Here is a 7712-nt window from a genome sequence, read left to right on the forward strand (position 1 = left end):
TAGTGCTACAGTTATGTCCTTAACATTAAGTTCCCAATTATAAAACTAATGCGAAGCACCTACTTTGTAAATAGAATAGTGTTTTTTCTTATTTTGGTCTACAGCTTTTTAAAATCAATGTACTGGTACTGAATTTAAAACCGGGGAACTCTGTGTCTGTATATTAGCATTATAGCTGTATGTATGTATGTATGTATAGGGGAACCTACATGGGTAAGCTGGAGGAAGGGAGTGTGTGTTGGGGGAGTAGTTTGGGTATGCGCTTCCTGGCAGTAACTACTTGGAGCTGTAAACTGGAAAGGGGGTATTGTCTCAGTGTGTGTGTGTGTGTGTGTGTGTGTGTTGTAAAGGGAGGGTAGTAATCTAGTTTTGGAGGAAGAAAGGTTAAGGGGAATGCCACTCTTATCTGGTATTGTCAACATATACATATAGTTTTTCTTTCACTACAATTTTTTGGAACACAATAAATAAATAAAATTAACAAAATAATATATTTTCAATATCATTTTAATCAGATTTTAATATTGTTGGTTCTCAATGCCCTTCCAAACTTTGAGTTATTTTCAGTGTTGTTACAATACCAGTCAAAAGATTTGTAAACTTTTTAAAGAAGTCTCTTCTGCTCACCAAGCCTGCATTTATTAGATCTAAAGTACAGGAAAACCAGTACAATTTTGAAATATTTTTACTATTTAAAATAACAGTTTTTTATTTAAATATATTTTAAAATGTAATTTATTCCTGTGATTTCAAAGCTAAATTTTAAGCATTATTACTCCAGTCACATGATCCTTCAGAAATCATTCTAATATTCTCATTTCCTGCTCAAAAACATTTATTATTATTATTATTATTATTATTATGTTGAAAACAGCTGAATAGAATTTTTCAAGTTTCTTTGACTGTTCAGAAGAACAGTATTTATCTGAAAAAGAATCTTTTGTAACATTATGTCTTTGAATTTAAAGCATCCTTGCTAAATAAAAGTATTAATTTCTATAATTTCTTTCCCAAAACAGGCTCACCAAGCCTGCATTTATTTGATCCAAAATACAGCAAAAGCAGTAACATTGTGAAATATTATTCTTTTTAAAGTAACTGCTTTCTATTTGAATATATTTTAAAATGTAATTTATTTCTGTGATCAACGCTAAATTTTCAGCATCATTACTCCAGTCTTCCATTCTAATATGCTGATTTGCTGTTCAAGAAACACTTTTGTTAGCATTAATAACAATACTCAAGTCAGTTGAGTACATTTTTTTTCAGGATTCTTTGACATAACAACAATAATAATAAGAAGAAGAATAATAAGAACAATAAGAATAATAATAATGTATTTTGAGCAGCAAATCAGAATATTAAAATGATTTCTAAAGGATCACGTGACTGGAGTAATGATGCTAAAAATTCAGCTTTGAAATCACAGGAATAAATTACATTTTAAAATATATTCATCATTGCTTTCACTGTCATGTGCTTATTTGGCCTGGCTGCTGTCTTCACACACAATACAGATCATCAAGGTAAACACACTTTTTATCCACCCACCCAAACAGTGAACTAATGACTACATCAAAATGTCACCTGAAGTGTATGTGTGTGTCCCATAGATGACTACATTCAGACAGAACAGAAGATAATGCGGCAGAAGAAAAAACAGCGAGTTGTTACCAAAATCAATCAAGAGCTACCATGAACACAAACAAACACATTTTATAAAAATACAGAATCGTTCCATTGGTGTTCGTTGGATTAAAAGGCCTGGCTCACCAAATGCAGTTAACCAGTGGATAGACTGTCTGAAGATCTCTGACGGTGAAAATGGACTTGCTATTGAGCTCATCTTTTAGTTGACCCTCAAGACCAGCTGTCTGTGATTGGCTTGAATGCTTGACCCCAATAAGTAATTAACCAGTCAAGAAAGGCAAAGAGGATTTATTGAAATCGAAACCCCTCCCCTTTCCCCACCTTAATCTGCTTATCATTTGTAATATAATGTCTGGAGGGGCCTTCATTTTTTCACACAGCTTATGCTTTGGTGGGCAAACTGCTTCAAGTCTCTGGGTGGTGGTGGCCTTTGGCAATAAAAGTAGGACAATATATTGCAGAATGTATATATTTATGATATATAATTGTAATAGTTACGTAATGCATTGTTGTATTTGTGGTTGTATTTTATTTATTTGTCCACAAGTATTTAAAAATGAATTTTGACTAGTATATATAAATATATATTAATACATTTGGACAAGAATAGAAAATGGTTGCTTTATCTGAGTGTTTTTAATATTTTTATCTATATATGTATTTTAAAATATATTATAATAAAGATGCAGACTCTATAGATAGATAGATAGATAGATAGATAGATCAAGAAAAAAATTTGTATTTATTTCTTTAAAAAATTTACTGACCCCAAACTTTGAATGGTAGTGTATATTGTAACTCAAAAATTCTATTTTAAATAAACACTGTTCTTTTTAACTTTTTATTTATCAAAGAATCCTGAAAAATGTATAACAGGTCCCAAAAAATATTAATCACCACAATTGTTTCCAACAATGATTGTAAATCAGCATATCAGAATGATTTCTGAAGGATCATGTGACAGTGAGGACTGGGGTATTGGTGCTGAAAATTCAGCTTTGCTTCACAGGAATAAATTATATTTTAACATATATTAAAATAGAAAACTGTTATTTTAAATTGTAATAATATTTCACAAAAATACTTTTTTCTGTATTTTTGATCAAATAAATGAGCATAAGAAACTTTTTTTTTTTTTTTTTTTTTTTTAAACATTACAAATATTATTGATCCCAAACTTTTAAACGACAGTATAGATATAGATAGATATAGATATCTTTTTTTTGGTATGAAAGAGTTGCACTGAAATTTAAAAAATGTTGGTTCAATTGATATGGTTAGCATATCTGTTGCTATACCCTAAAGCAAGGCAGTTAACACCATTGTGCTGCAGGACAACTACCCCTGTAATTAGTCCTCTGTAAGTCACTTTGCATAAAAACATCTGCTAACTAACTGCTAACTTTGGAAAATGGCCACTGAAGGACCTTGAAAATGACAGCACATTCCTTGCACTTAGTGCATTCCTTCAGACTATGTGCACTTAATCTTAAAATGTTTACATGACATTAAGGTTCACTCATTTGATGACATTAAGATTCACTCATTTGGGTCTGGAGAAGACTGTACAATGTTTCTAATTATGTATGGAAAGTGTCTTAGTGTCCAGTTTCACAACGACGTGCACTGAATGTTGCTATACTACACAGACGCTGCAAGTCAATTTCAAGTGCAACAGTTAGAAACAGAATAAAGTTTGCAACTATTAATAATAATACAGTGTCGGGTTTCATGCAGTTTATTAACCTTCACTGATAAAATTTACATTATACTACGTAAAACCGACACTTCCTTTGTCATTTATGTTGTAAATATGGTAACAGAGTATGGGGCGCCCTCTAATGGTGATTAGAAAAAAAGAAATTCGCTAATCATGCACACTAAAACTCAGGTCTTACAAATTTATTCTCTCCTTACTTGTCCTTAACCCTGATATTCCTTAACGCAGAATAGTGCTACAGTTATGTCCTTAACATTAAGTTCCCAAATATAAAACTAATGTGAAGCACCTACTCTGTAAATAGAATAGTGTTTTTTCTTCTTCTTTGGTCTACAGCTTTTTAAAATCAATGTATTGGCACTGAATTTGGTGAAGTCTGTGTCTGTATATTAGCATTATAGCTGCATGTATGTATAGGGGAACCTACATGGGTAAGCTGGAGGAAGGGAGTGTGTGTTGGGGGGGAGTAGTTTGGGTATGTGCTTCCTGGCAGAGTTGTAAACTGGAAAGGGGGTATTGTCTCAGTGTGTGTGTGTGTGTGTGTGTGTGTTGTAAAGGGAGGGTAGTAATCTAGTTTTGGAGGAAGAAAGGTTATGGGGAATGCCACTCTTATCTGCTATTGCAACAGTCAACAAAGCTACACACTGATAACACTTCCTGTCACACTGAACCAATCATATACAAACGCACTTGGCAGCAACAATCACACTCTCACTTTGAACTCAGTGCTTAAAAACACATGGCAAGAAAACAAACACTTTTATTAAAGTAAGGAATCTTGACTACTATCTTGACTACTTTTCAAATATATTGAGTAGCCTAATATGAACATAATACATTTATTAACTGAATTAGACACATTGACACCACAAAACAATAATCAAGTATTTACTTGATTATTGTAGTGTTTTGTGTGTGTGTTCTTGGTATTCCTTACATTATGAGGACCAAATTGTTCACAAGTATAGTAATACCAATAAAATTTGAGCTTGTGGGCACATTTTTTTGGTCCCCGTGAGGAAACAAGCTTATAAATCATACAGAAAAGAAGAGTTTTGATCATCTAAAATAGCAGAAAGTTTTGTGTGAGAGGTTGGTTTAATACAGGGAATAGAAAATACAGTTTAAATACCATTAAAGTTCTAGTGACTTTCCACTTTCCAAGAAAGTGCCCCAACTCTGTGCCTTTCATTTTTTAAACTACCCCCTTTTTTAAATTCAGTAATTCATAGCTATAGTTTTTCTTTCACTTCAATTTTTTGGAACACAATAAATAAATAAAATTAACAAAATAATATATTTTCAATATCATTTTAATCAGATTTTAATATTGTTGGTTCTCACTGCCCTTCCAAACTTTGAGTTATTTTCAGTGTTGTTACTGTAACGAAGCGGAGATGAGACGAGGATCTATGTGCAGGAGTTTATTGAACATCCAAGGAAAACAACAAATAATCCAGAACGGGGAACACTGAGAAACCAGGCAAGAACAGGGAGCAACCATCACAGACATTAAACAACTGACAAAATACAGGGGAAAGACAAGGACTATTTATACACAGGGTGAGGTAATGATCTAATTGGTAACCGGGGTAACTGATGAGGGAGTGGGTGTGGTTCAATGAAGATCCATGGCAACAAACAAGGGAACAGAGGTACAGGGAAGCAGGGAACAATAAGACACAAAAACTACAAAATAAAAGTCCTTAAACACGAATACAGAAGACAAAGACCAGGCACATGACATAACCCCCCCTCAAAAGAGTGGCTTCCAGACGCTCCAAACAGAAATACCAGTCCAGGAAGGGGGAGGAGCTCAGGCAGAACTGGGGAAGGGATGGAGGGCCAGGTCCATGTAAGGGGAGATAAACAAGGGACTGAAGCAGAGCAAGAGGCCAGGGTGGAGTCGGCCAGATGGGAGGAGCTGAGGACCACCAGATCATGAGAGAAGACCTCCACGGCGGAGCAGGCGGTACCCAGCAGGGCGGAGCAGGAGGCTCAGGAGCCCTCCAGGGCGGAGCCGGAGGCAGAGCAGGTGGCACTAGAGCCCTCCAGGGTGGAGCCGGAGGCAGAGCAGGCGGCGCTAGAGCCCTCCAGGGCGGAGCCGGAGGCAGAACAGGTGGCACTAGAGCCCTCCAGGGCGGAGCCGGAGGCAGAACAGACGGCGCTACAGCCCTCCAGGTCGGAGCCGGAGGCAGAGCCAGCGACACTAGAGCCCCCAAGGGCAGAGCCGGAGGCACAACAGCCCTCCCAGGCGGAACAGGAGGCGGAACAGGAGGCGGAGCAGGAGGCGGAGCAGGAGGCGGAGCAGGAGGCGGAGCAGCCCTGCGGGGCGGAACAGGAATCTGCATCACGCTCTGGGACCTGGGGAGAGCAGGGACAGAGGAGGCAGACAGAATAGAGGGAGAAGGCGCAGCAGCCCTCCAGGGCGGAACAGGAGGCGGAGCAACCCTCCGGGGCGGAACAGGAGGCGGAGCAGCCCTCCGGGGCGGAACAGGAGGCGGAGCAGCCCTCCGGGCGGAACAGGAGGCGGAGCAGCCCTCCGGGCGGAACAGGAGGTGGAGCAGCCCTCCCGGGCGGAACAGGAGGCGGAGCAGCCCTCCGGGCGGAACAGGAGGCTGCGTCATCGACTGGGACCTGGGGAGAACAGTGACAGAGGATGTAGACAGGGAAAAGGGAGAAGCAGAGAGTTTGGTGGTTAACGCCCCCTCCGTAAGAGGTTCTACGGCTGGCGCCGACACCTCTGGAGGCATTGGCGCAGCTTCTCCGACGGGGAAGGCCTCTGGAGCAGACTTGAGACCAGACGGGGCCTCTGGGGCAGACTTGAGACCAGACGAGAGCTCTGGTGCAGGCTTGTGATCAGACGAGAGCTCAGAGGCTGACCTGTGAACAGGCGTGACCTCAGGAGCACAGTGTGTAGCCCACACACACCACATGGCCACTGCCATTAAGGGAAGAGCAGCAGCGATAACGTCACTTGGCTTGTGAAGATCTGCTGTAACGTGGCTTGACTCGGGAACAACATGGCTTGACTCGGGAACAACATGGCTTGACTCGGGAACAACATTGACTTGGCTTGACTCGTGGGGAACAGCTGCTGTAGCTTGACTCGGCCCTGTAGCTTGACTTGAATCAGGGGTAGCTGCCGCAACAAGAGGGAGCGCCATCTTAGCTGTCCGTACAGCCATTAGGGGTGAGTCCAACACGTGGGTCATCATGTGGCGTGACTTGGAGACAGCGACCATCTTGTGGACTGGCTTTGGCGTGGCGGCCATCTTTGCGACAGGCTCTGGCGTGGCGGCCATCTTTGCGACAGGCTCTGGCGTGGCGGCCATCTTTGCGACAGGCTCTGGCGTGGCGGCCATCTTTGCGACAGGCTCTGGCGTGGCGGCCATCTTTGCGACTGGCTCTGGCGTGGCGGCCATCTTTGCGACTGGCTCTGGCGTGGCGGCCATCTTTGCGACAGGCTCTGGCGTGGCGGCCATCTTTGCGACAGGCTCTGGCGTGGCGGCCATCTTTGCGACAGGCTCTGGCGTGGCGGCCATCTTTGCGACAGGCTCTGGCGTGGCGGCCATCTTTGCGACAGGCTCTGGCGTGGCGGCCATCTTTGCGACAGGCTCTGGCGTGGCGGCCATCTTTGCGACAGGCTCTGGCGTGGCGGCCATCTTTGCGACAGGCTCTGGCGTGGCGGCCATCTTTGCGACAGGCTCTGGCGTGGCGGCCATCTTTGCGACAGGCTCTGGCGTGGCGGCCATCTTTGCGACAGGCTCTGGCGTGGCGGCCATCTTTGCGACAGGCTCTGGCGTGGCGGCCATCTTTGCGACTGGCTCTGGGCTGGCGGCCATCTTGCAAGGAGACTCAGGAGTGGCGACCATGCTGTGAATTACCCTTTCTACTTCCTTAACAGAAAAAGGGGATTCACAGAACAGCAAAACAAAGTCTATATACTGTGACAGGGTCCAGCTGGGGTCCTCATCCGGTAAGTTTAAACTAACCTCTGGATCGAGTCCACTCCAGAAACAGTCCTTTATTTTGGTGTCATCTCCAGGCACTAGCTGGCTGTAATAAAGGAACTCCTCCACATAATATTCGATCGGTCGGCCGTTTTGAAAAATTGAGCAAAGAGTGCTCAGAGGGTCGCGATAAACTCCTGCTAGATCCATAGTTGGTCAGTTGTTCTGTAACGAAGCGGAGATGAGACGAGGATCTATGTGCAGGAGTTTATTGAACATCCAAGGAAAACAACAAATAATCCAGAACGGGAACACTGAGAAACCAGGCAAGAACAGGGAGCAACCATCACAGACATTAAACAACTGACAAAATACAGGGGAAAGACAAG

This window comes from Labeo rohita, chromosome 1, assembly GCF_022985175.1.
Source record: "Labeo rohita strain BAU-BD-2019 chromosome 1, IGBB_LRoh.1.0, whole genome shotgun sequence".
NCBI classification, from domain to species: domain Eukaryota; kingdom Metazoa; phylum Chordata; class Actinopteri; order Cypriniformes; family Cyprinidae; genus Labeo; species Labeo rohita.